This window comes from Ambystoma mexicanum, chromosome 3q (assembly GCF_040938575.1).
Source record: "Ambystoma mexicanum isolate Mex_15411 chromosome 3q, UKY_AmexF1_1, whole genome shotgun sequence".
In the NCBI taxonomy this organism is placed as follows: Eukaryota; Metazoa; Chordata; class Amphibia; order Caudata; family Ambystomatidae; genus Ambystoma; species Ambystoma mexicanum.
Genome location: NC_090926.1, coordinates 1,187,716,017 through 1,187,743,382, shown reverse-complemented (window position 1 = coordinate 1,187,743,382; position 27,366 = coordinate 1,187,716,017).

The window sequence follows — 27,366 nt, the reverse complement described above, 5'->3', positions numbered from 1 at the left end:
CCACGCCATCCAACAAGAGGATGGTTGCTCAACCATGGGTCTCATATATATTCCTATCTGAAGCTTGGTTCAGCAAAGTAAGACATGCAATACTCTTTCAAATTGCACCAGTCTTATTAATCTAGGGCCCTGTGGGTGGGTGATGACAAGGAAACCTAGGGCCCTTTGGGCAGGAGATAACATTGCAATCGACAGCAGGTGATTCAGGCAGAATGACAAAAAATTACTTCATTGAGATCAGCATTTGAACTCCATTAAATAGTGCTTCTTTTCTGCCACTCTGTGAAGCAAGTACTTTCCACATCTAGAACTCTAAGTAAATACTTGATCTCAGGTTTATTGGATTTTTTTTCGGGGTGTCGTCAGACCGTTTTCCATGATTATAATGTTTTGGTCACAGGTATCAAAACATTGTTTAAGGGATAGAAACATATCTTAGTCTCTGAGGGTGATTGCCCTGTCTTGGGGATGCCGGCTGTGCTAGTAGAATTAACAGCATTTTTTCATTATTCATAGACCTACTCTTCCCCGTAACAGTTCCTACTTTTGTGAAGATTATGTGTCTTCTATCAAAACATCCCCTTATTTAGATGTATTTTTTTATTTTTACCTCATCTCCATTCCGGGTGTGAAGGAACAGTCCTTACACATTAATCTCATGTTTAGTAGCAAAGAAATAGTTGCCATCTAAGGCCCATTTGGGTGCAGAGAGTGTGAGTACTCTTATGCGGAATAGTAGGACTAGGAGTAATGGTGACTACCAGCAAGTAATCTTAGCATTGCCACCACGTCCCACTTCCTTGTCTCAGTACTTACCTTCTTTAAGTGTCCTTAATAACTGAATCAGTCCAACCAATCACAAGGAAGAAGAGACCAATGGATTCTACAAACCCAGTGAATGTTACTACCCAATATCAATGTATTCAAGGTAGGACTTCATGTAGCACAGTATGTGTCAAAGTTTGATCAGCCCAATGTGGAAGGTGGAATGAACAGTGATGAACAAAGGAAGAGGCCGATGTCCATGTGGCCACCCTACACATGTCTGGCCATGTCTGTCTGCCCTTATGGGGCAACCCTGAAACATTTCCTGTAGTGGTCAGACAGCTAGGTATAAGCCAATGTGATTGTGCGTTTAGCCATGTGGTTTATGAAAGCTAGCAATGAGGCCTTGCAACTCCTGTCAGGGGCCCCAGAGGTGATCAACTGGCTGTTAGTTATACAGAATGACATTGATCACTAAAGGTAGGTTAAGAATGCATCTGACATCCACAAAACGACACACCCTTCCCATCAGGAAGATCTTGAGGGATCACAAGTAAGATGATGTCAAAGAACACATGAAAGGAAGTGATTACCTTTGGTTTGAGGGTAGGGTTACATATAAGGGTGAGAACCTTCTAAAGGTATGGCAAGTTAAAGCACGGACCATAGGAATGAATTCAGTTCCTCAATTCATCAGGCTGATGTTACATCAACCAAGATAATTGTTTTCATGGACAGGAATTTAGTGTCTGTCTGGGTCAGGAGTTCAAAAGGGGACTCTGGATCACCCTGATTTCCAGCAGGAGGCAGCAAGGCAGCACACAGAGCTCTGTGGAAGGAGTGTCCCAGCCCTGGCTCAAAGTCCCACAAAATGTACTGCTAATAGTTGGGACTCACTTACCATGGGAAAGAGCCAACTACCCCTACATCAAGACATGATAGAATGCCAAACCCTGACATAGGATTTCAATGTGAATCATTGTCTGTATCCCTGGAAGGCCTTTGAGATGTCTGAAAGCCAATCCCTTACAAGGACCCCTCTGTTCTGCTCCAGTTGTTGCACATCTGGGAGGAACATATTAACTGGTTAGGTGAAAGATGGTGGGGTAGGATAAAGGAGCAGGTAATAATTCCATAAGGAGAGGGAACCAAGTTTTTATGACCTAGAAGAAAGGGGCTTTCAGTAGAACTTTGGCACTCTTGTTTCTCATTCCTCGAAAGGTTATCCTTGGTCCCAGAAGACTGTGTGGTAACATGTAGAGTTATACATTTATACAGGACGTTGCCAGCACATCCATGCCCCACACCCTCAGGCCATGGTATGTTGAGCAGTATTGAGGAAGGAGGGGGTTCTAGCTGGCTTCAAACACGTTCATTTTTAGCATCCCAAAGACACTAGCAAATTCTCAGAAGGATATTGGGTGAACTGACATTTTGTGTGAGATTTTGAAGATCCACAAGGATGTTCTCCACTTCTCTGGTGTGCATCTCTGAGAGGGGTCACCAGGTTTTTCTCTGTCCATAGGTACGGAGCAAATATGAAACATTCCAGATTTATGGATGTGTTCCCACCCTGATGATTGACATATGCCAGGGCTGTGTGTGGGGTGCAAATACAGCCCCAGAGTGATAGAGATGGAGAGGCCATGCTAGGCCCCTATTGTGAGAGTGAAGCTGACTAGAGTTCCATTGAAATATAATAGCGAGTACAAAACAGTGATTTCCGACATAAGGCCTAGGGAAATGGAAAGAAAGGGGGCTAGTCAAGTCCACTTAAACGGACAGGTGCACAAGTGAAGGGGAATCTATATGAGAGCTTAAAACTGATGGATATGTGCAATGAAGGGGAAATAACATGTGGAGCTGCAGGTGTTGACTTTGTGCAAACTGGGAAAAGGCAGCTTTTGACAAATTCAAAACTGCAGCAGTACAGACAGGTAAATGATACATTGAAATGATAGGCATATGAAAAATAGTGTCTTACATTTAAAAAGTGAAGCCAAGTGACTTATTTCGGAGGGCCTCATTACAAGGTTGCCGGTTCGGAAACAATGGTACCGATAAGCTTGCCGGTACCATTGTTTCCAGACCGGCAAACTACGGGTTCTGCAAGTGGGAGCCTTTCAGCCTGCCAGGTCTGACCTGGCGGGCAGAACGGAACCTGCTCGCAGACACTGACAGTAGCAACGGCACCATTCTAGATGGTGCTGGTGCTACTGTCCTCCCCATTCCCATTGAGTCCCATGGGACTCAATGGGAATGGGGAGTAGCTTTTTCTGGTGCCTGGGAATGGGCAATTACCGGGTCTGCTGGGGCTTCAATGCCCCGGTAATTGCCCAATCCCCGGTGCCATAAAATGAATGACTCCTGCATTTACCGGCATGGCTACCACCAACCTCATAATGACCCCCACTTTTCACAAATAAACTGACATTCAAATGGAAAGGTCCACTTGTAGGATTGTCTATGTAACTGTGCCCTATGTGTGAATAATACCTAAGGGGAACTTAAATCTGTCCAAACCGTATGTCAAGAAAGATTGTATTATAAACAACATGTCCAGATATAATGTTAACTATTACATGTAAGCACATCTTGTCGATTTAAAGTTGTATTTTCTGAAGTATGGATGAAGCTGGTGTTTTCCCCAATGAACTGAAAGGTCTGTGCCTTTGAAACCTTGAACTCAAGACCTGGGCTCGGCCCACCAGGAAAAACAGGCCTGATTCAGATTGAAGTACAAAGAAATAACAGAGAATTAGATCAAAATTGTGGGAATTGTTGATAACACAATACTTCACACAGCTAGCAGAAATAACCTTTAAAGTCATGTCTCCCAGTTAACTGTGCATTAGTGGACAACAGAAATGTACTTTTCAGAGCTGTCTCGACCTCAAGAATGGCTTCTGAGACATCAATAAGTGGACATTCTCAATGTCTCCAATAGTTAGTGTGCTAAGTGGTTGTTCTATAGTTCTAGGTACATATGTTTTTGTTTGAGTAGCAAAGCATTTTTTAAGATGGAGCTAAACAAATTTGAAAACAACAATTTGAAAATCAATAAAATGTGCACTCCGTGTTGGAGCGAAGGACGATGTCTTGTTTAACACTCGTTCCTCTGATGTATAAAGTTCCCTATCAGATAGGTTGAAGACAAGATTAGTTGTTGTCAATGCCTCAGCTGGTTCTTGGCTCCTGAACTGGTCAGAATGCTGGATTGCCCTTGCTCTTCATCTGAGCTTGATCAGGCCACCCTCTTGCCCCTGATGTGGCAATTTGGAGTTGAGATAAACAATGTGACAGGATCTTGGAACCATACTTGTTTGAGAAGATTACGCTGTGAGACTTTCTTGTACCATTGAATTTGTTCCAAAAAACCTTTTCTCTGATAGATAGTGCCTGTCAATGTCATGGAAGCCATTGATGTGGAAGATTTGGTGAAATCCCCATCATACTCAACATCAGAGGTACCTGGTGTGGTGTTGGGGGTACTATCTGTAGAGCGTGATTTGTGTATAACATCACATTTCGGTTGGGAAGTGTATACACGATCATCCCGATAGCCCCAATCATCCCGGAAATATTTTCTTGCTTTCCTCAGTTTAATCTTGTCCTGATGAACCTTCAGAATCTCATCCATTTTGGTGTGGTTATTCTGTTTAACAGTATCAGCATTACGAATGTTAGCTATTTCCTCTTTGAGTTTCTCGATCTGTTCTTGAATTCGCTTGTGTTCTCATGTAGTGTGTTCAACTAAACATTATATCATAGTTTTAGAACTTTGATTTACATTGGTTTCCCACTGATCAGCTAGATCTTGATCATACTTATTCTAGAAATTGGGAAAATCATAAAACAAAGCCCCCCTGGGATTTTATCATTCTCTAAGTAGTTACTCATAGATGCTTGTTCCCAGTACTTATTAATTTATTTTTTTGATTAGCAATCAAGTTGTATACATTTGTCCAGCAAAGTCTCAGACGCTGTAAAATTGGAACTAGAATCGTTGTCAGTGCTATCACATGGCACAAAAAGGGCAGCACGCTCTGAATCTCTGTTGAGTAGATACTCTGCCATGCTTGTCAAGAGAAATGCCTTAGCTGGCACCAATCCGGCTTCTGACTAGATAAAGAAGACATGGGGTATAGCCTGTGTAGCGTGCATTGTGGTTTGTGTACTAGAGTATAAGGTTGCTTGCAGCATTTCTCAGTAACTGGAGACAATACGATAAACCACCTTTAGTAAACAGAAAGAAATGCAGCTGATCTATCGCACATAGTGCAAATACATTCTAAAAACACATATGCTTGAGTAGTGAAGGCTTGAGGAAAATTAAATTCCAAAAACGTTTAATCCAAAAGAGACTGATTGATGGCTCAGTCTCAAAAACACACAAATTTGCAGCCAACGTGTGTTTCGACCCTAGGTCTTTTTCAAGGCTCCCATAAACCCAAGTGCAGATGAAATTGGTTGTCATTCAAAATGCACAATACAGAAGTGATAGAAACAATTATGTTACCAAATCATAACAGAAATATAGGTGTCAATAAATGTCATCTGCATTACAGGAAATAAAACAGACAGTAAATGATGTCTACATACCAAATTTTCAAACAACAGAAAGCAGGATCAGAATCCAAATTATGTACAATGGACCACAAATTAGTATATCCAATGGACATCAGCCTTAATTATAAAAACCTATCATGGCGTGAGTTCCATTGTTATGTGCAAGGATGCACCAGAACAACTTGGAGGGTTCAGTGCTGTGGGTCACCCAGGAAAAGCAAGCATGCAAGACAGCTGGAAAATTGCCCCACACTCAATTATAGGTCCCCATATACTGCATGCCATAAAATGCATGCCATAATTGTGTGTACCTCTCACATGTGCATATTAGTAGTGGCATGACATTTATTGCCGGGTAAAGTCTCCACATTTGCAAATATCTTCGACTGAGCTGAAGTTGAGAGAAGCCTTTCATGAGGGGAAGTGCTCACACATTGAAATGACATGGTGAGAAAATTAAAGTGCCATGCGCACAACCGGGTACTTACCCGGATACTAATCACCAATCATGAGCTGAATCAGATGATACAGTACTCAAAATCTTTTGCCAAATGGCTGAAAGAGATAACATTAAGGGGGTAATTCATAGATTTCAGCACAGAGGCAGCACACGCGAGCAGCGCAGAGAGGGAGCCTGCGCCAGCATGTGCCAGCTTTGTGCGCTAAACAGCATTCTGGCGCATCGCGTATTCATGGATTCTCCAAGCCATTTTGAGTGCTGGTGCAGTGAACATCCCGCAGCGCCAGTTACATACCCAAGAACGCCCCTTGCACAAGGAAAAGCCATTGAAATCCCCAATGAGGCGCAAAGGGCCATGCTAACCCTGGACCAGCTTACAGGGCTGCTACACTGTAATTGCGTGAAAATACTATGTGTACCCCGCTCACGGCAGTCAAAATGCATGAAAATGTACTCACGCACTCCTTTGAATACTCGTACCCTGCTCGCGCCAGGTAAATTACATAGAAAAAGTACCCCCTGTGGTGTGGGCTGTCTGTGGGGCATGCCCAGGGTGGATGGGCTGCCTGCGGGGCATGGGTAGGGTGAGTGGGCTGCCTGTGGGGCATGCCCAGGGTGTATGGGGTGCCTGCGCGTATTCCGGGAGTACGCGGGGAGTTTCACACATGATAGGCCTGGCGCGAGCGGGCTATGTGTATTTCAGGGGTGCGCAGTGATTTTCACACGCGATAGGCCTGGCACGAGCGGGCAACATGTATTCCAGGGGTCCGTGGGGAGTTTCACACGTGATAGGCCTGTTGCGAGCGGGCTACGTGTATTTCGGGGTGCACGGGGAGTTTCACACATGATAGGCCTGGCGCGAGCGGGCTATGTGTATTTCGGGGGTGTGTGGGGAGTTTCACACGCGATAGGCCTGGCGCGAGTGTGCTACGTGTATTTCGGGGGTGCGTGGGGAGTTTCACAAGCGATAGGCACGAGCGGGCTATGTGTATTTCAGGGATGCACGGAGAGTTTCACACGCGATAGGCCTGGCACGAGCGGGCTACGTGTATTTCGGGGTGCGCAGGGAGTTTCACACGCGATAGCCCTGGTGCGAGCGGGCTACTTTTATTCCAGGGGTACGCAGGGAGTTTCACATGCGATAGGCCTGGCGCGTGCTGGCTAAATGTATTTCGGGGATGTGCAGGGAGTTTCACATGCGAAAAGCCTGGCGCGAGCGGGCTACGTGTATTTCGGTGGTACGCAGGGAGTTTCACACGCGATAGGCCTGGCGCAAGCGGGCTACGTGTATTTCAGGGGTGCGCGGGGAGTTTCACATGTGATTTGGCATTGTCGGCCCTCCCGGGTGTGCCTTTTCCCCCCGTCCCCATGCCCTGCAGGCAGCCCACACCACAGGGAAGTAACCTACACCCCTGACCATGCCCTGCAGGCAGCCCACATGGCACCATGCACTTGTGAGCCCCGACTCATGTACCCCAGCCACCCATTGAGGGACACCTGCCAGCAGGCCCCGACTCATGTCCCCCATCCGAAACCCAACCACCCACCCACCATTGAGGGGCACCTGCCAGTAGGCCCCGACTCATGTCCCCCATTCCGGGGTACCTGCCAGCAGGCCCCGACTGATGTCCCCCTCCCACCAACCATTGAGGGGCACCTGACGGCAGGCCCCGACTCATGTCACCCACCTACCAACCCACCATTGAGGTGCACCTGCCAGCAGGCCCCGACTCATGTCCCCCAACCACCCACCTACCCGCCCTCCATTGAGGGGCACCTGCCAGCAGGCCCCAACTCATGTCCCCCACCCAAACCATTGAGAGGCACCTGCCAGCAGGCCCCGACTCGTGTCCCCCAGAACAACTGTCATGATTCCTGCCCCTCATGGCCCCAGCCCTCCAAGATGTCAGGCTGGAGCCAGCCACGATCACCTACATGGCTCTCAAGGGCCTCTCCATCCCTCCAAAGACCCACTTGGAGTCAGACTTGGCGCTTGTGACACCAGACTCACTCACTTCCATAGGATAACATTGGGGATTGGACTTGTAGTGCATTGATGGGGACAAGATGGATGCCCCCACATATTTCGGTTCCCAGAACTGCATGTGCGGTCTAGTGTTTTGGTTGTGGTTCAGCCCAGAGGCACCTGGGATACCCAGAGACTATTTAAGCCACAACCAGGCTGAGAAACATGCTTTGCGTTTTCTGCACCTGCAGTGTGACACTCACCGTGTTCAGATCAGTCTCCAGTAGGCCTGCATCTTTCTTCCGCACTCAGCTCCTGCAAGAACAAGAACACCGTTAGGAACAGCCTTACCTTGCGGCACTTCTGCCCATCAGTCATCGCTCCTTCTGTTCTGCGGGCATCTTCGGCGGTGTCATTCCCATCCCGGCACGCCGCTTCCTAAGGAAAAGGGAAAAGAACAGAAAAAAGGCATTAGTAAGCATTCTGCAAACCTTCGCTTATTTTTAAATACTGTCCGAGCTTCAAACGCTTACCTGAATCCCAGCTGCTCTGGGGGAACTCTGTCTCCGGAACTTCTCATCCATCTGCAAGAGGGAAAAGACACTCCAGGTTAGCGTGGAAACATCTAGAGGCGCTGCATACCGCGCTTACACACCGCATTTGTTCTTCATAACCTGCATCCACGCTGAAAACGTCGCGGCACCTAAAAGACACAGAAAAAGAACTCAGTTCAATGCAAATACAGAAGGGGTGCATCGCGCATCCCGCTCTCACTCACCTTCAGCGCTACTCATCTTAGCAGCACGCCGCCATCCCCAGACGCCGGCCATCATCTAAGGAAGGAAAGTAACGAAGTCAGAGAACTGTTCAAAAGACTCATTATACTTACCTGTCGGACTCTTGCCAGTGAAGTAACTAGGCAACAATGAGCCCGCATCAATCAACGCACCCCTGCGCTGAAGGCAGGACGGAGAGCACACTATCCAAGAAAACAAGGTGAGCTGTGGATCAAAGGGAAGGGTTGGACCCCGGGGAAGAAGCGGTTCAAGCACACAAAGACAATAGGGAGTTAAACTCTACCAATCCTGTGTTTCAGGCCCATTCTCCAGTCAAATAGCCTCCAGTGAAGGGTTTGAGGTCGTAAAAGGTCAGAACAGGCTGAGTGACGTCCCAGTGGATACCAGGTGAGCGTTACAAACACCCACCATTGAGGGGCACCTGCCAGCAGGCCCCGACTCATGTCCCCCGAATAAGGGGCACATGCCTGCAGGCCCCAACTCATGTCCCCCACCCAATCCTTTGAGGGGCGCCTGCCGGCAGGCCCCGATATGTGGCCTGCCAAAAACCATGTTCTAACAAAACACTAATGCCAACACAAATCCCCTCTCCCCTCCAGTACAAGCACACAACCATCCACTGCACCCACTCCCAAATTACCCATGCCATGAGAGCCTAAAAAAAACACCATGGCCATGGAGAAATGTACAACAGAGCCACACAGTGCCAACACATGACTGAGGAAATGCTCATTGAGATATGCACAAAACCAGTGACAGTACACAACACCAATAATGAATATATATGATTTCTATTAAAATACGTAATGAAAAAACATAATGAAATATCAAACTTGTAAAGAAGAAATGATGAAATAGAAGAAAAAAAATCCAATGTAAAACAAAAATTCACAAGAGCAAAAAAGTGAAGTGGTCCATATCCAATGTCCAAAAAAAGTACATGAAAAAATGTAAATAAAACATTGATCCATGGGATGTAACAATAACAAAAGTATGTACAAGTCTGGAACTATATACACTGCAAGTCCGAAGGGTCCATGATGCCCAAACAAAAGGAAACCTAACAAACATTCTATAAAAATAACTATATACAAAAAGTGGAGCAAAGTCCATGAATTCCAAAATAAAGAAAAAACAAAGGAAACCTAATCCTAAAGAACTATGTACAAAGGCGGCGGGCAAGTCCAACGGCTCACTTGTTGATGTCCCTGGCCAGGGAACCATCAAACTCCTCTTCAACGTCTTGGAGGCGGGCCTCTTCCCTGGACCCGAGGTCTCGCAGGGATGCAGCCATGGCCTCCTCCAACTCCCTGTGAGTTGCCTCGAGGCACTCAGCACTTCTCAACGCCCTGCGCATGGAGTTCTCCGCCCTGACCATAGTGAGCTGTGCCTTTTCCACCCACCGCCACTCCGTGTCTATTTGCCGGCCCAACTGCTGCCACACGGAAGACACACCCAATCCAGGGTCCTCCTGCTCTCCGGCTGATGCCTGCCCCTGTGATGTTGATGGCCCCGAGCCATCATTGCTCCCACCTTGAGCCTGCTGCTGCTGTGCATGTGCCCTGCCTGTCAATGCCTGCACATCTTCCTCCTGCTGGGGTCCAGTTGTTGGGGTGGCCACCCCTGCTGGACCTCTGACTCCCGACTGTGGCAGGGATGTCTCCTCCACCAGCCTGGCCGCTGGGCCAGGGGCAGCTCCACAGGTTGCCCAGGTGATACATGGGCAGGAAGATGGCACGGAGGACGACTGGCGCATAGGGGGTTCAGTTGAGGAGGGGGTCGATAGAAGTTGCAGCACATGGAGGAACCCAGCACTGCTGACCCGTCCTAGTAGGTTGACGCGGTCAATGAGGCATTCAAAATGACGTGCATTGTCCACATGAGAACCCTGCATGTCATCCTGAATGCCACGTTGACGCAACGCCACCCCAGCCAGGACAGGCTCAACCCAGTCCCGGATAGCCACGTCCGCAGGTAGAGGAAGGCCTGTTGTTGCTCGCGCATCCCCTCCCTGAAAACGGGTCTGGACGGAGGCATCCCTGCTGGTGCGGGATGATGCAGTCACAGGATTGGGGACAGGATTACACACAGGCACCTCCGCGGCGGCCTGTTCTGCCTCCTGTCCCTGCCCCTGTACTGCACCACTAGCACCAGTGGAATGCCCCCCTCCAGACCCCATGCATGGGCCTTCCACGGCCTCCTCCTCAACCAACCCCCCACCAACTTGGATGACTCTGTGCCATCTTCCTCCATAGGCCCCTGTGGGGGCTCAGCTGCCCCTTCTGCTGCCGAGGAGTCCACCTCCCACCCCCACTTCTTGGACCTACCCTCGGCAGCTGTGGCTGAGGATACGGCACCAGACTCCTCACTCCCCAAAGAGATGACAACCCGGGAGGGGAGCTGGGCCTTGCGTCTCCGGCTGGCGGTGGGATCCCTGCCGCTGTGCTCCACAGCACTGTCTCCGCCCTCTTCATCAGTTGACGCTGCAGACAGGGAGAGACATAACACAGGCATCAGGGCACTGTACAATGGTCTGATACACACATGACAGTTGCACATGAGTGGCAGTGTCAAACTTCACAGATGGCATCACACTTCCCAACACACATATCATTTGAACCCGCACACATGCGCAAATTAACAAGAATGTTGCAGCAGACAGCAAGATCCATACACATACAACTGCATGGGCATACTTGCATCTGTACATCTCCACCACCTGTCACAGTGAAATCATCAGCAACTATGTCACATCTGCCAATCAGCATCCTACATGTCTGTGTCACATGCATCCATGGCGTATCACATTCACGCACATGTCACACACACACACGCACATGTATGCTGTGCACGTACATGAAGGTGTAACCAACATCCATGTGTCACACCCGAACCATGACATAGTACATACACAGATTTGTAAACATGTGTGCATCCCCACATGCATCTGGGCATCATGCATTTGAACACATACACGCTTGATGTGACTCACACATGACTGGACTCACATGTGGCAGGCTCATGTCCCTGTACATACACATCCATACATGGGCCTTTCAAGCCATATGTCCATGCTGCACACTCCTGGCACACCTCAAGATGCACTGCATCCAATCAGTACGCATGGACACTGACCGCTCGACTCCAGACGGGTCTGCCTCTGAAGGACCTGGAGGTGGAGTGCTGGCAGTATACATTCCAGGACCCTCATCTGGTTGTTGGTAAGGCAGACCCGGCACCCCTCTGCATGCGCTGCCTCCAAGAGATGCTGGGCTTTGCTGAGGGTCCTGGACCTGGACCTGCCTCCCAGCGCTTCCGGACGTGTTGTATGTCGCGGGCTGCCAACCCCTCCACATTAATGGCAGCCACAAAGTCCTTCCAGATCCTCTTCCGTCCTTCATTGTCGGTGCGTGGTCTTCCGAAGAGGGCATCATAATGCACCAGGACTTGCTCAACCAGGATACCAACTTCTGCGGCACTGAAGCTGGTAGCCCTCTGCCTGGGGGTTGCCAGTGGTCTGTGATGGTGTTCCCCCCAACATGGCAACCCACAGTTGTGGGTGGGCAACTGGGTCCTGGTGCTGGGCTGTGGAGCGATGGAACTTCAGTCTGGAGTCTACTGTTCCAGCAGGGGTGGTCACAGCAACTGGACACCTGCCGATGGCTGACGTGCAGGCACCAAATAGCAGGGCACGTGGCCAGCAGGCAAGCAGGCAGCAGAAGATGGCAGGTGGGAGCAGGCACAGGATTCTGGGGGCAGGAAAATGGCCTTCTGGGCAGGAGCGTGGTCTTCCGTGTGTTGTCGCGTGGCCAACTTGATACAGAGTGATTTGGATTTGGATTGTGGAAAAACTGCACATCAGCGTGTAATTCGGGGAAAGGCTCTTGTAAGCGCGTCTGTGATTTAACGCGCATGCGCGTTTCCCTCCACACGGGTGCATAGTGATTCTACATAGTGATTCTACATGTGCCAAAACTGCACGTCCGGGTGTCACTGCGTGTAACTGGAGGAAAGGCCCTTAGCGCGTAAGCGCGTAAGTGACGTGGCACGTGTGGGCAGGGTTAAAAGGTATGCGTAGGATGCCATTTTCTTGTGTGTGCTTTTTGTGGAGAGCGAGTGGGTGATTCTTGTACTTCTTGTCGATTCACACACGATTACTTCACAACGGTTCCAGTTCGTACTCCTTGTATACTCAGATAGCGTTCGATTCTTCTTTTGGCGGGGGTGTTGCCCAAAGAAGAATTTTTCCAGGCAGACTGTGAGTCGCGCACGTATTTTTCAACTGTGGTTGCCCCCGTGTGTTGCGTACCCCTTCAGAGGTGATTGTAGCCTGCATATACCATGCGTATGCTTATTTTTGTGTTTCTGGGTGCCACAGCGTAGTGAAGGTCCTTTATTCCATGCACGTTGGTTACCAGGGGTCGCGTGCACGTTGAATTTTGTTTTCGGGATGCGTGACCCATCATCTTCTCCGAGGGGTCACAGACAGCCTTGCTAGAGCACTAGGGTATGTATTCCATCTAGTACCTTGCCCCCTTCACCCTAATTGCCCAGGACAATTGTTTACTGCACCTCCCATTCGCACAAGAACATCAGTGCCATGGTTGGGAGCCGACCAAGTGGTAAGGGAGGCAAAGTTGGCCGACCTCCAAGAGGTGTCCACGGTAGGGGACGTGGCCAGGATGTGCAGGGTGGTCCAAGATGACAGTGTGTGAAGGACCAATCAGGGACACCTATGCCCCCCTCCCCCCAATGGGTCGGGGAGATGCAGCTGACACCATCCCAGCTCAGGCCCTGTTAACCCGGTCCATATTGTTCACTGAACTGGCACGGGATGACTCACAGGCCGACTTCCGTGTCACCAAGTCAAAGCCATGTGTGGCAGTGAAAGTTTCTGTCACCACGCCACGTGGATCTGGGGCAGCAATATCATCTGCTGCCCAAGTAGCCAGGGTGAGGAGGCTGCAGGGGCAGCTGCAGCTCAATCCACCCCAGCTCCGAGTCACCCAGCCGGGACAGTGTTGGTCCAAGAACATCACACCAACATTGGTCCTGCCAACATCACCCAGCAGCCACTGCCTGCAGTGAGACCTTTGGTCATTGTGCCTTTGGCTCCTTCCAGTGCCCAGTCCACCTGCACTTCAGCCCCTACCGACCAGAGTGGCGTCAGCCACTCAGGGTCCGCACTACCTCTCAAGAGGAAGAAGGGTGCTCTTGCGGTACAGGCTGAGACCCCAGACATGGCTCCCCCCTCCGGCATGTCAAGGAAGCAGAGTTTCAATGATATGGAACTGGACGCACTTGTGGGGTATGTGTCGGCCCATGGACGCAAAATGCTGGTGACTGCATGGTGCAAGACTACGACTGATCAATGTAGAGCCCACTGGCAGTACATCATGGACCATATTAGTTCCCTTGGATTCGTGAGGCGCACAGCCGATGATTGCTCTAAGCGGTGGAATGACCTCAAACGCAGAGCAAAAAACAAGCTGGCTTCCAATCATGCCTCTACTCTGGTGACTGGCAGTGGGTCTCCACCAGAGGAGGAAGTACTCACAGAACATGTGTCAATCGCTGGAGGCTTCATCACAGAGGATCAGATCCAAGGCGTGGGAGACCTACCAGATCTTGAGGCAATGTCCGGTGAGTGGCCATGCATGTGTGTGCAAAACATGTGTATGTTGCTTGGGTGATGTTTTCTGATTGAGTGCAAGGTGAGGCTGTGTAGTCATGATACCTATGGGCCAAGCATGTAGTGCGTCCAAACCATCCCCCGGCCTTGGGTTTGGGTTATACAGTATCCCTTCTGACCGCAGTTAACAATTTGTACCTGATTACTGCACTTGCCTTTCAACTGCCATCCTGCCACAAAATTGTTGATACTGTTTTCCTGTTCATTCTGCCTGATTGATGGAATCATTTGCATGATTAACAGACATTTTTGTGACGTTCGGCCCCAAATTCACCATACTTCAGACATAGATTTCACCCCACAATGGTCCAAATTTCTTTACTTATTATGGGAATGATTTCATCAATCAGGCTGATTGACTTTTGTGCACCTACTTATGCCCTGCACACGATCACTTTGGGGCCCTGTTTGAATGTTGAGCATGCCAATTGACTTCTCTCATGTCCAAGTGACCAACCATTGATGTATCTATGTGCCTGCCATCACTGCATTAGTAAACACTGGCTTTGTTGCATCAAGCAGCATATGTGTTGCTTTTCCATCTTGGAGTCCTCAGTGTCTGCTTTTCGGCTCCACTTCCACTTCATTGCCAGTGCATGCATGCCAGAGTTATTGTCATGTCTGACTTGTGTCATTTATGTATTCGATGTGTGGATTGTGATGCCTATGTGTGTGGGCTATGCTGCTCATGCATGTCTTCATTACTTTTCTTTTATGTTTTTGCAGGTGATGAGGCACTAGATGCTGTTCAGGAGGAGGAGATGGTGCAGGGGCAGGAGTTTCTCACAGCCCCAACCAGGCACCATTGGAGGACGTGGGGTGGTGGTGAGTGAAAATCCATTACTACTACAGACCATCCTGTCCACTGCTGTCTCTGGGTACACCTCCAAAGACCTCTATGCCTCAGGTGCTTAATCTGACATTGAGACAAATGTGCCGTCGCAGGTGAGTGTTTCTGGCAGGGATGCTGTTCTGTCCAACCCACCTGCACTGGGGGTAGACCCCTATATGGGGCATTCAGTGTTGGAAAGTCCGCCTGTGGCGGTTACGGATGCAGGGTCACACTCCACTATATTTGCTCCTGTTCCTGGGCCAGCAGATCAAAGGAGGATTGCAGTCCTGCAGCCCCAGGCAGTGCCAGCACAGCAAGGTGCACATCACCTTTCCCCAAACAGGTGTAGTGCCCACCACACAATATTGTGTGGGAGAACTCCATGTATACTATTGCAGCACTACAGGGGGCATCGTGTGAGATGATGGCTCAGGCCGTGGATAGGGTGGCCACTTCCATTCTTCCCTTGAAAGGCAGGTGGAGCTCCAGCATCAGGCAACAGAGTCCATGTGCCGCTCACACAGGGAGGACATGATGGCGTCCAACAGGGACCAATGGGCTGGACTGGAGACTCTGCGCACAGCCATATCTGCAGAGTCACAGGCCCACAGGGATGCCCTGAGGTTAGAACACAGGTGCCTCAGAGATACTCTGGGTGCACTTGAGGTGTTCCAGAGTGCAAGGTCAGAACAGCAGCTGGAGCAGCTAAAATGCACACCCTCAGCTGAACTCCAGGCAACCCATGAGGAGATCCGGGCATCACGCGAGGCCTTGCAGGCAGAAATCTGTGCTACCCGTGAGGTGCTATATGTGTGCTGTTTCGTTTTCATTAGTGAGAGGAAATTGTCTCTGGCCTGTTTCCATTTGGGACAGTGCACTTTGTGACACTTGTTTCATGTGTTGTGCATTCATTTGGTTGCTTTCACATAGCATGCCATGCCATGGTGTGTTGGGTAGCTGAGATGGGGTTAGGGAGGGGTTGGGTGACATGCTACTATTTGGTTGTAGTATCACGAATTAGCCATGTGTTGCCATGCCTACCAGCTTCCAGGTCCCGGTTTAGGGGTGACATTCAGAATATGAAACTGTCATGGGAGGACCCTGGATAGTTGACATATACTGAGGTGATGATTCCCTTGGCATCACATACTACCTGCACGTTGATGGAAACCCAGTGCTTGCGGTTTTGATAGATGTGCTCAGTGACCCTGGGAGGACGTAGAGCCACATGGGTGCAATCAATGGCACCTAGCACTTTGGGGTAGTGGGCCACCCCGTAAAAGCCCTGGATGACGGCTTGCCTTTTTGCAGGTCTCCTGGGCATGTATATGTGCCTGCAGACTGAGGGGTGTGCAGTCATGATCACCAACACCTGGTGTTAGCACGTCTTTTTTGGCGCACAGGTTTCCCCTGTTCGATTCCATGATTACGTGTTGTTAGCGCGCATGTGGGCGCTGCAAGCCTTTACTTGTGGTACTTCCCCCGTAACGCCCACATTTTCACGTGTTGTTCTCCTTTCTGTGTGTCACGCCCCGTGTTCCGCCCCCTTTTCTTGTGTGTGCTACACGTTGTGCGCTTTCGCTGTGCGCGTTGTGGTAAAAGAGAAGAGGCACATGAGGCAAAATAAGCAGCCATGTTGTAAGCAGTGGATGGATAGGTACATTTTATAGATGATGGTTTGATTGTAAGCTGATGTTGTCGTAATGTAAGACATTGAAACAGGACACAGCTGAAATGCAATGATCAAACCAGAGGCACTACTTATGTTATAGTGCATTTACATGTTTAGGGATACCATTATTCTGCATCGTTTACCATCTAGAACACAAACACAAATATAACGCACCATAACAGTGAAAAACACAGCAAGGTACCAAGGAGCAGGGAACCAACATGGTACATCATTCATAAATCTCACCCCAACTAAACCAGCTCCACTCATTCTTACAAAATGACTTCTGCTATCTCCAAGATAATCTCATCCTGCATTAAGGATCATCTGACTGGCACCGCAGTGACCCCTCCAATATGCATTGTCAAGAGATATTGGCGAGCGCTAAAGCCTCCTCTAACCAGACTGTAGTATCCATTATCCTTTCATCACGAGGCTCAGCGTGAGCTTTCCTCGTGACAGAAGGATGAATGGAATGTGGTGACTAGCACGTAGAATGCGAGGTTCAAACCTGCATTTGTCAGTTGCTGCCCGCAGTCGGTGGGGCCTGTTCACCTTCACTAAGCGTGAAATAAACAGATTGTTAATATATATATGGCTATTTGTGTGTATCTAATCACTACACAGACCCTAAAAATGAAAATGCTGACATCTCCAAATTATCAAACCATTGGCCCTTGTTAATCAGAAATTCGTAGTGTAAATACGAGACAGGAAGTGGGATATAATAACTGCAATGATATGACCACCAATCTGGTTAGAGACTCATACATCAAGTCTATGCTGATGTTCTCAAATATTAAGATTAATGCCTGAAAATCATATGAGTAAAAGAGCCTGCTAAACAAAATCTAGGATTGGCTTATTGACAACAATATATGCTCCAATGGATCAAAGTCAGAAATCATGTTCTTTTGTTCTTTGCATCAAGTTTCTCACCCAGAAATCATGGCAACATTCCTTCAACCATAAATAATACTGGAAACCTCTAAATATTTTTAATAACAGCCTAATATTTCTCTGAGAGGTCAGTGCCCTAAACTGCAGTGCCCATCTGCTGAAGAAAATCCTTACAAATGTCCTCCTGGAATTCCACTATAAAGTGAATTTGGTAAGAATACTTGACTCACCTACAGTACTCTAACATCTTGCATGCCAGTCTGACCAAGTGTGAATGGTATTATGGCGTAGGATGACAGGTGCATGACCACATATTCTGTGATTAGAGGTCCTGTTGGGAAACAATCGCAACATCCCAACCGTGGAAGGAGGTTTAGAGTGCACACATTGTACTAGTAAGAAGCGCTGGTCATTAGTTACAGTAGTTTGCCATTGGGTTGGCAGTTCTTCACACGTATTGTTTGTAGTTAGCGTTCACACACTTAAGAGAGCATCACAGAGCCATATATGATGAAAAGAAGGAGCAACCATTTAATAACGTTGCCCATTATATCTAGAGCTTAGAGCCAGTGTGTGGTTGATAGGATTTGTAGCTAGTATCAATGATTGATGTTGTACTCTGGTTGCATTAAGGAGATCTTAGAATGTGCTATTTAATTTTATATCAGGAAAGATTTTGTCAGCAGGTGAAAAGGTAGCTGAAGTTTCTTGCAATGAAATAGGGTAATGGTTGTGCTGTAGTAACATGACGACTGTGCCGAGTGAGCAAGAGGGCTGCCACTTATAGTAGGATCATTAGAAGTTGCAGATTCTAGTACTTAGGGAATTAAGCCTTTTGGAGCTCTTTTTCCCTCCATTTAATTAGAGTTTATGCATCCTTCCCCCAGCAAGCGTGCCACCAGACAGGTTTTGGAGGAAAGGAGACGCACAGTGCAGATAGCAGCTAATTGTGCTTGGCCAAGCAGCTCATAGGAGCTGAGAACGGGATGTTTTTTTCTGATGATTAGATTAGTGCTGACGCTATTAAGGATGAATCTTATGAGAATAGAGACAGGTATTTGCCATGGCAAGGTGTTGAGCTAGGATAGGAATAATTCTGCCCCCTTTGAAAATTGGCCAGCCCATGAAAACTACAGGTGTTTGAGCAAACAGAGCAAATAAATATGAGGAATGCATCCCTGAGAATGGAGCCTTGACTGCTTTTCTTATAAAGCACCTGGTTCAGAAGAGAAATAAGAATGAGGTGTGCTAGTGAAGTAACGTGTTCTAAGATGGGAGTAGCAAGAGGTGATGCCAAAAAGTACATCTGCAAGGTTGAAGGAGCTATCAGGGAGTGCCTACTTGCCAGGTCTGATGAGAGAGCCATTGTATTACCAGGCAGGGTTGACGTCATCATTTGCATTCACTCTTTGATTCACAGTCCAGGCAAGATCCTAGCTGTCAGCAGCAGCCCACAGATAGTAGCAGCTCTTCTCATATTCCCATCTTCCCATCATGCTACCCACTATTTTGATCTTCTGTTGCCTTGCTGCAGCCTTTCATCTTAAACAGCTTATGTCTCTACACTGCTCGGAACCCAGCCAAACTGTGTGCCTCACTCCCACTCTCAGTAGAGGTTCCTTCTTTCAATTTAAATCTCAATGTCTCCATACCGGCATTTGATCTGGTGGACCACAAGAACCCCTACCACCACCTGATATCAGGTGCACACTTCGCTCCAGAAGCAGCTAGTTGGGTCGCCTCCTTCGTGAAAAGAGTGCCTTGTGAGTCTTTGCAGGCGGAGCCGCAGCTCCACCTACGACTATGCCATGCGGTGTCCCGCAAAGCTCATGCTTCTCTCCTACCCTTTAGAATATTTTTACAAACCATCTGTTCAACCACCTAGATTCCCCTGGAATCTCCTTCACGAACTACGCAGACGATAGGAAAATACTCATCCTCTTGAGAGTTTCTTATGACATGGACTGCATTAATGTAAACACCATCTATAAGACCATCCAAACCTGGATGGCCTAACACAGCCTGTTTCTCAACAACGAAAAGTCTGAGGTGCTCCTGATTGGCCCCTTAGCCCATCTCTCTAACCTTGATCCAGCATACCGACTGTTCCACATGAATGGTCACACGGCACCTCCCTCAACATGACCGACCAAATCAACAGCATCGCTTCTGCAACACCCTATACAACTTAACTCATCCAGGTAAGCAGACTGTTTTTGTTCACCACAAACCACCTTTCTTTTGCCCGCACCCTGGTGCTGTCCAAGCTAGACTATTGCAATGCCTTACTCTGTGGGACCTCCGAAAAAACCTGCCCAGGCTCCAGATCATCCAAAACAATGCCCTCAGAGCAGCACTGGACCTGACCAAATCTGAACATATTTCTGAGCTAAGGTACTCAAATTCACTATAATACAAAACAAGGCACTGGGAGTGTTCCACACTAGGGCCCACCTCTTCTTCCTTGTACTTATGTTATTTCTTTTGCACTGTGACTTTCCACTATTTCTTTTAGGTGACTTTAATCTTCACCTTTCCTCCATCCACACTACTTTACCCTTGCTTCCTATCCTCGACTCCTATCACCTACTATAGATCTCTATACCGCTCCTTCTCACATTTCTGGTTCCTCGTTGGACATTATCTTCTCAACCATCCCTATGCCTCTTCGGTGACGGCACTTCCACTCTATTCCTCAGATCACCTTCTTCGCTCCTTCTCCTTCTCCATCCACCTTTACCCTCCATCCTCCTCTTCTTCCTTCACTGGTTTCATTAGCCACATTCACCGAACATTCAATATCTCCTCTGCCCTCACTTCTCTCCTCTCCTTCCTTCTCTTGATATCTGTGTTACCCTCCCTACAGATGTTGCTTTAGTTCTCCTCTTCTTGTGGATACTCTCGATCTTCTTTACCCATCTGCTCCTTTTTTGCCTTCCAATAAACTGTCTCAACCCTGGGAATCCCCGATGCTTTGTTCAAGCAGCTGGGTTTTACACCAGTCAGAAGAGCATTGGCTTAAATCCAGGGCTGCTACGGATCAGGACCACATGTCTTCTCTTCATTCGACCTACGTTTCTCCACTCCTTTCAGAAAAACAACATTATTGTAACACCCTTTTCCTGTCCCTTTCCTCTTGCAAACACCACTTATTCCAATTCTAAATTGTATCCCTCTCAACTATTTTTTTTCACTCACTCTCTTCTCTGGACTTCTATTCTCTCTTCTTCCCCATCCTCCTCATCTTTGTTTGCTGCTGTCCCCCTTCATCTCTCATCGATGTCGTCTTTCCATTTACTTTCAGACTCTCACATCTCTTCCTCCCTCGCCAAAGCTCACCCCACTGCCACTAGGTGACCCTCTTCCTTCTTCCGTAATTCCTGCAGTTTACCCTACTATGCTTCCCTATCTTGCTGCTCACTTTTATTCTTCACTTTCCTCCCCTATTTGACCATCCTCTTTTAAACATGCTTCCATTCTCCCTATTCTCAAAAAGCCAACGTTCTATCCTTTTCTTCTGTCCAACATGCGTCCTATTTCTCTTTTCCATTTTCTTTCTGAACTGTTAGAGCTCATTGTCTATGCTCAAGTCTCTTCATTTGCTAAACTGCACACACTCATACCTCCTTTTCAATCAAGATTTCGATCACACCATTCTAGCGAAACTGCTCTTCAAGTTGTCTCTGATTCTCTCCCTTCTAAACGATCTTCTCTATTTGTTCTTCTTCCCCGCATTTTTAATTTAATTTATTTAACATTTATAAAGCGCTCACAAAGCCCACAGGCATCGAGGCGCTGTTACAGGAATTGTTTGTTTTTCTTAGTTGTGTAATTGTGTTGTTTTTTTTGTCTTAGTTACGTATTTATAATGCGCTTAAACACCCAGAGGTTTCTAAGCGCGGACCCGGGGATCGAACCTGTTGTTGCTTCGTGTCCTCTTGCTGCCAAGACGCGCACGCTGCCGCTGAGCTATCCTCCCGGGACACATGCGACCACTCTATACTTCTTTCTTGTCTTTCTCATCTTGCTTTTGTAACTCTGTTCTTAACTGGATTCATTGTTGTCTTTCTATATGCACCTTTTCCGTTTCCTGCAATGGTCAATCGTCTCAGTTCTTTCCTCTTTCTCATGGGTCGGTTCTAGGTCCTCTTCTTTTTTCTTTCTACACCTCTCCTCTTGATCCTAAATGTCCTATTATTGCATCCTTTGGTTTTTCCCACACCACCCCTTCATCAACTGGTAGAATGTCATCCAGACACCCATTGTTTGTTGCATAGCCAGTCTACCCAAGAAATCACTGTCTTCTGTATATTTACTGCACACATCATTCTGGTAGAAAGTATGTCCTTGTTGTTGAACAAATACTAAATAAAAATGCAATAAAAGCAAACATCTTTGTTGATCCCTAAAAATATGATATATAAATCAACACAAGTATATGATATGTATGTTATGGTTAAACGTGTGTTTGTATTTATTTGAAGAACGGGGATGCCAACTTCTAAAAGAAACGATTCAGAATTGCACATTTGCAAATTGTGGAGGCATTCCTAGCAAGGGTGCCTGTACAATAGCACAAAGATGAGAACGTTTATGAGGGTTTACTCAAGTGTACACCAGGGACAAAACAGAACAAACAGAAAATAATACAAAAGAAAAAAAACAAGTGACTTTCAAAGGTATCGTTGCCTAAGGAGGCAAGTGAAGTGCTTCCAACTAAAGAGGAGTACTATTTAAATATATAAAATGCCATTGGTAAACATCACTGGAGTCAGTGGTCGGGTCAGGTAATGAAGATGGGAGAGAGGGCAGGGAGGGCTCTCTCTGAGATTAAGGGGAGCTTTGTTGAGGTTCACAGTTGGGCTGGCTTTAATTGTTATGTTATGTGAAGAGAGCCCCGATTTAGAAGGGGGAGTAGGGAGGAAGAGCTGAGCCATGGTGAGGTACATGGAGGGTATGGGATGGTGAGCAGGGAACAAGTCGAGAATCACGCGGATGGATGGCGTTAGCCCACTTTTTTCAGAAGGTTGGTCCCCACGCTATGCCAATTTAATGCATAAAATACAAGACATTGGTTGTCTATTCTGAATTCATACCGAGCTCGGGACTTGAACCGCAGTCTTCACACTTGCAGGCCAGACACTTCATTGCTGCACCCTTTAGTGCGTCTTTCAAGTTGCTCTATGGCTACCCCTGTGCTGATCCCTCGGCCGGAGGCGTGGCTAAGGGAGCTATAGCTCCTGGTCTTTTGGTTGTAGCCCCTGAGATTCTATCTAGTGTAGCTAGGCACCAGTTCCAACATTAGCGTAGCCCCTGGTCTTTTCCAGACCCACAACACCACTGACTCGGGCAGTGGTCTAGCACAGAGCCAGTAGCTGCAGAGCTCAGAGCTGCAGAATGAAACGGAGTTAAATCTTGTGCGACTTCAGCTGCTGGGCGGTGACGTCATTTATTTGATTGATAACTGTGACTGACCTGATGTAACTCTGAGCGCACGTTTGCAGAGGACATCAGGTCATCTCATTGGGGCATTCCTCTTACACTTCGGAGTATGTGCATACTCGGAGAAAAGCAGTTGAACTCAAGATTTAGTGGCTTTAGTGGGGGGTCTGAAAAAGAGGAAGCAAAAAATAAACAGGACTGTGGCCTCAAAAGAAGGTAAAGAGACGGTGTGAATGGTCATCAGTGGTGCAAGAAACGCAGACGGATTGGGACGAGTCTCGTTCGTTCTCATGCAATTTTTTGCTATTGTCTTCTCTCGGCAAGTGGTGTCTTTCCTTTTGCTGCAGTCTCCTGGCACCCCCTGCAGGTGTGCATCTCAGTGGCCCTCATTACGACCCTGGCGGAAAGTGACTGACCGGACCGCCACAGCGTAAATAGTGTTTCCGCCATTGCACGATGGAGCAAAGTGCGGCCCATTCCGACCCATCGGGCACGAGCACCACGGCATGGCGGAAGTGCAAAGTCCGCGATGGCGGAAATGACCCCAAAACGGCCCACACCGCCGCCGTACGGCGCCCTAGGTGCAATACCGCCACCCATCACAGCGGACACCGCAGTGAGCGCCAACCGGAAAGTACGGTGACCGTAAATATACGGAAACGGAAGTAAAAACATGGGCCCGGAACGGGAAACATCCCGCCGTACACCTATAAAACCACAAAATCCACACAACCACTAAAAACACTACCCTGAAACACACCCCAACCCGTCATCCACCCTAGCGAAACCAAGAAAAATGGGAAAAGTAGCGAAGAAAGCGTGCGACCGCAAGCGGCAGGTCCACTTCTCCCGTGAGGAACTCACCGTGCTAACAGAGACCCTCCAGGAGAATGCTGCCGTCGTCTTCTCCACGCAAATGACCAGGACGGCACTTGCGAACAAGAAGGCCATATGGGCTCTGGTGGCACAGCGGGTAAGTGCGGTGGGGACCGCACCCCGCAACCCACAGCAATGCAGAAAGCGATGGGACGACCTGCGGATACGCGTCCGTAGCATACTTTCTGCCAACCGCAACATTGCCACAGCCACCGGGGGAGGATCGGAATCACCCATCAAGTTGACCCCCTGGGAAGAAATCTGTGCCACCACCATTGGAATGGAGAGCATAGAGGGAGTCGGAGGGATGGAGAAAGGAGTGCAGACATCCGAAGAATCTGGTAGGTGGCCCAAATGAAACAAAGCTACATCCACAATGTCCAATCATGTGAAGTACCATGTGTCCACATAGTGCAACAGAAACACATGTCCAGGAGAACGTCCACACACATTGGCCTGATAGCGCACTTTAAAACTCACAATAAATACATAAATAATTAAAAACTCCTAAAACACCCACTACACGTGCAGCAGGCACACCCTAACTGCAGGCTGCCAAACAACTGCACCCTCACTCCACACACAAATGAAAGCACCTCCAAGGCCCCGACCCAAATCACCCTCAGGTACCACCCCAATGCATGTGATACATTGCCATTCCAATTCCCACAGACCCATTAATAACCCTCGCCCTCCTTTACTCCACCACAGGGTCCGATCCAAACGACGAGCATCAGGACACCCCTACCAGCACACCTGCAAAGAGGGCCAAGACCAACGGCCAAAGACCCGCCACCTCAGCTGCACGCATCAAGACACGGCAGCAGCACAAATCAGGTGCAGCACAGAGGAGGGAACATCAACAGGCACCCCAGCAGCCAGCATGCCCACAACACCACCACCACAGGTCCCCCCAATGGATGCCACAGAAGGCACTGCCTCTGGTGGCAGCAGCACCATAGGTGACACCCCATTGATGGCAGCATGCTCCGACACAGAAGACGGGGATGTCGAAGTCAGATCCATCCATGACCTGTCCCAATCCCCTTGTCCGTCCCATCCCGTACAACATGAGGATACCACGCAGGGGCACCCACAAGACGACGACTGGCCATCCCCCACAAGCCCTGTGGCAAGGCAACATGAGGTCACCAGCCCCTCTGTGACACCACCGCAAATGGCCATGGCCCAGCAGAGGCAACAGTCCCTCGACCAGTTAATTGTGCAACAGCAGCAACTGGCCACGCTCCTCAAGGACCATGCCGATGAATGTGGGGGCACTAAGGCAGACATAGAAACATCAACTGAGACACTTAGGGCAGAAATGGAGAGAAGTACAGAGACACTAAGGGCACAAATGGAGAGTAGCACCGAGAGCCTGAGAGTCCAAATGGAGAGTAGCACCGAGAGCCTGAGAGTCCAAATGGAGAGTAGCACCGAGAGCCTGAGAGTCCAAATGGAGAGAAGCACCGAGAGCCTGAGGGGGGAACTGCATGCGACGTCCAAAGACGTATGTGCCGAACTTGCCGCAGTGCGCCGTGTGCTCACTGAGCTCTCACAAACCCTTAGGGACATGCATGGACGTGAGCAGGCAGAGACATCATCCGTTGCAAGTTCCGTCCAGGGCAGTCCCAACGTAGATCTGGGAGGAACCTGCGCTCCACAGGCAGGGGTGCCCCTGATACCCGCAGAGGGGGCTTGCAATAGCGACTGCCCACTGACAATGAGCATCTTTGGACACTGGTGTTCGGGGGGGAGGTAGGAGAGTGGAGGGGGTGTTTTGGGCTCACTTGGGTGGCGGGTCGATAGGGTGTTCAACATGACTGTGTGCTGGTAGGTGCCTGTGGCCAGGAAGTGTAGTACAGACACCACCTTCAGTAGGGGTGGGATGGCGGTTGGGCTATCTATCATGCTGACAAGGTCAGCCTGTGTCATGTCCACAATGGCGGCTATGGTGTCCCGGTCCAAACGGTAGAGGGTGTGGATCTGCTCATCAGTGAGGTTGAACGGATGTGCTCGGAGGCGTGGGATTGCGGGCTGCCTGCGTGGTGGTAGTGGCTGTGCTGGCGGCCCTTGCTGGCCCTGCCTTGGCCTCCTCCTCCTCCTGCGTCTCCTCCGTGCGGCCGGTTGTAGTTGGTGTTCGTCTTCTTCCTGGAGTTGGAGTACTTGCAGTGCTATCAGGTCCCCCAGGTCCAACATCGCGAGTCCTGCAGGTAGCATTTCGGAGTGGGTGTGTTTGTGGGAGGAGACTGGGTGTGCAATTTATGTGTTTTCAGGCTGTATGGCCTCCACCTGTGGTGATTCATTCCACCTGTGCAAGCTGCTCTCCCCTTTGGCCGAGCACGTCCCGCACACAACGCTGCAATTCGAGTAATGGCATCTTGCTATTGCAATCATGTATTTGTACCCGATGGCCGTGTAACATTTGTTGATATGTACATTCGGCTATGGTCCCATTGTTTCACATGCAATCTTTGCAGTCGCGAACAGACTTGTGAAGGGTCAGTGGAACGTAGTACTCGAGTAAGGGTGGGCCCTCATGCATCACTGTACCGAGTTGCACCGACAGGCGGGGCGTCCCATTTGTGGGTGAAGGCAGTTGCCATTTTCACACACAGCCGCACTAGATGGATTAATTTGTGATTTCAAACGGCCACAGATGCCTTTTCGACGTGATGTTGCAAATGAGGAATTCGAAGGGCGGCGCTTTCGGTTATCAGCTAGCGGCGAGGAGATGCCCACAGGTCTGACTGCAAATATAACGTTCTATTGTTCAATGTCCTTGAGACAGGGGCCATGGCGAGGATGCAATGATTGATATGAATAGTTTGGGATGCGCAATAGCGACGTGGGCGATGAGGCCAGACGTTCCCAAATACATGTTACTTCACAACACTGGAATTACGGGCTGGCGCACTGTGGATTTTGCAGGCTGCATAACGCACAGACTCAATGGATATTTCTAATGTTATGTGAGTAAATATTCAGGCGTTTTTATACCGGGATGAGGGAATGATGAATGGATGCATGGGCAGATGATTTGATACAGAGTTTGCCATGTACAGGGCTTCTTGGAATCTGTCCGCCTCCCCTGCGCTATGTGATGCAGGGCTGCCATAGTGGGACCATCGTCTATCTGGCCTTGTTGAGCCCTCCCTGTCTCGACGCGCCTTCAGACACTTGTGTCCATGCACGTTAACATTCCCATCTGATGGATTCTGTTTTCACAGACGCATGCACAGGTACACTCGTTTGTGATGGTGTTTACTCCTCGATATAGATGGTTATGAGTCGCAAGTGGTTTTGGGGTGGTGATGATCCTTTGGAGTGGGCTAGCATGCATATGGCTGTGGATTTAGTGTGATCATTGAAGTGAGTTGTTCGAATGTAGTTCT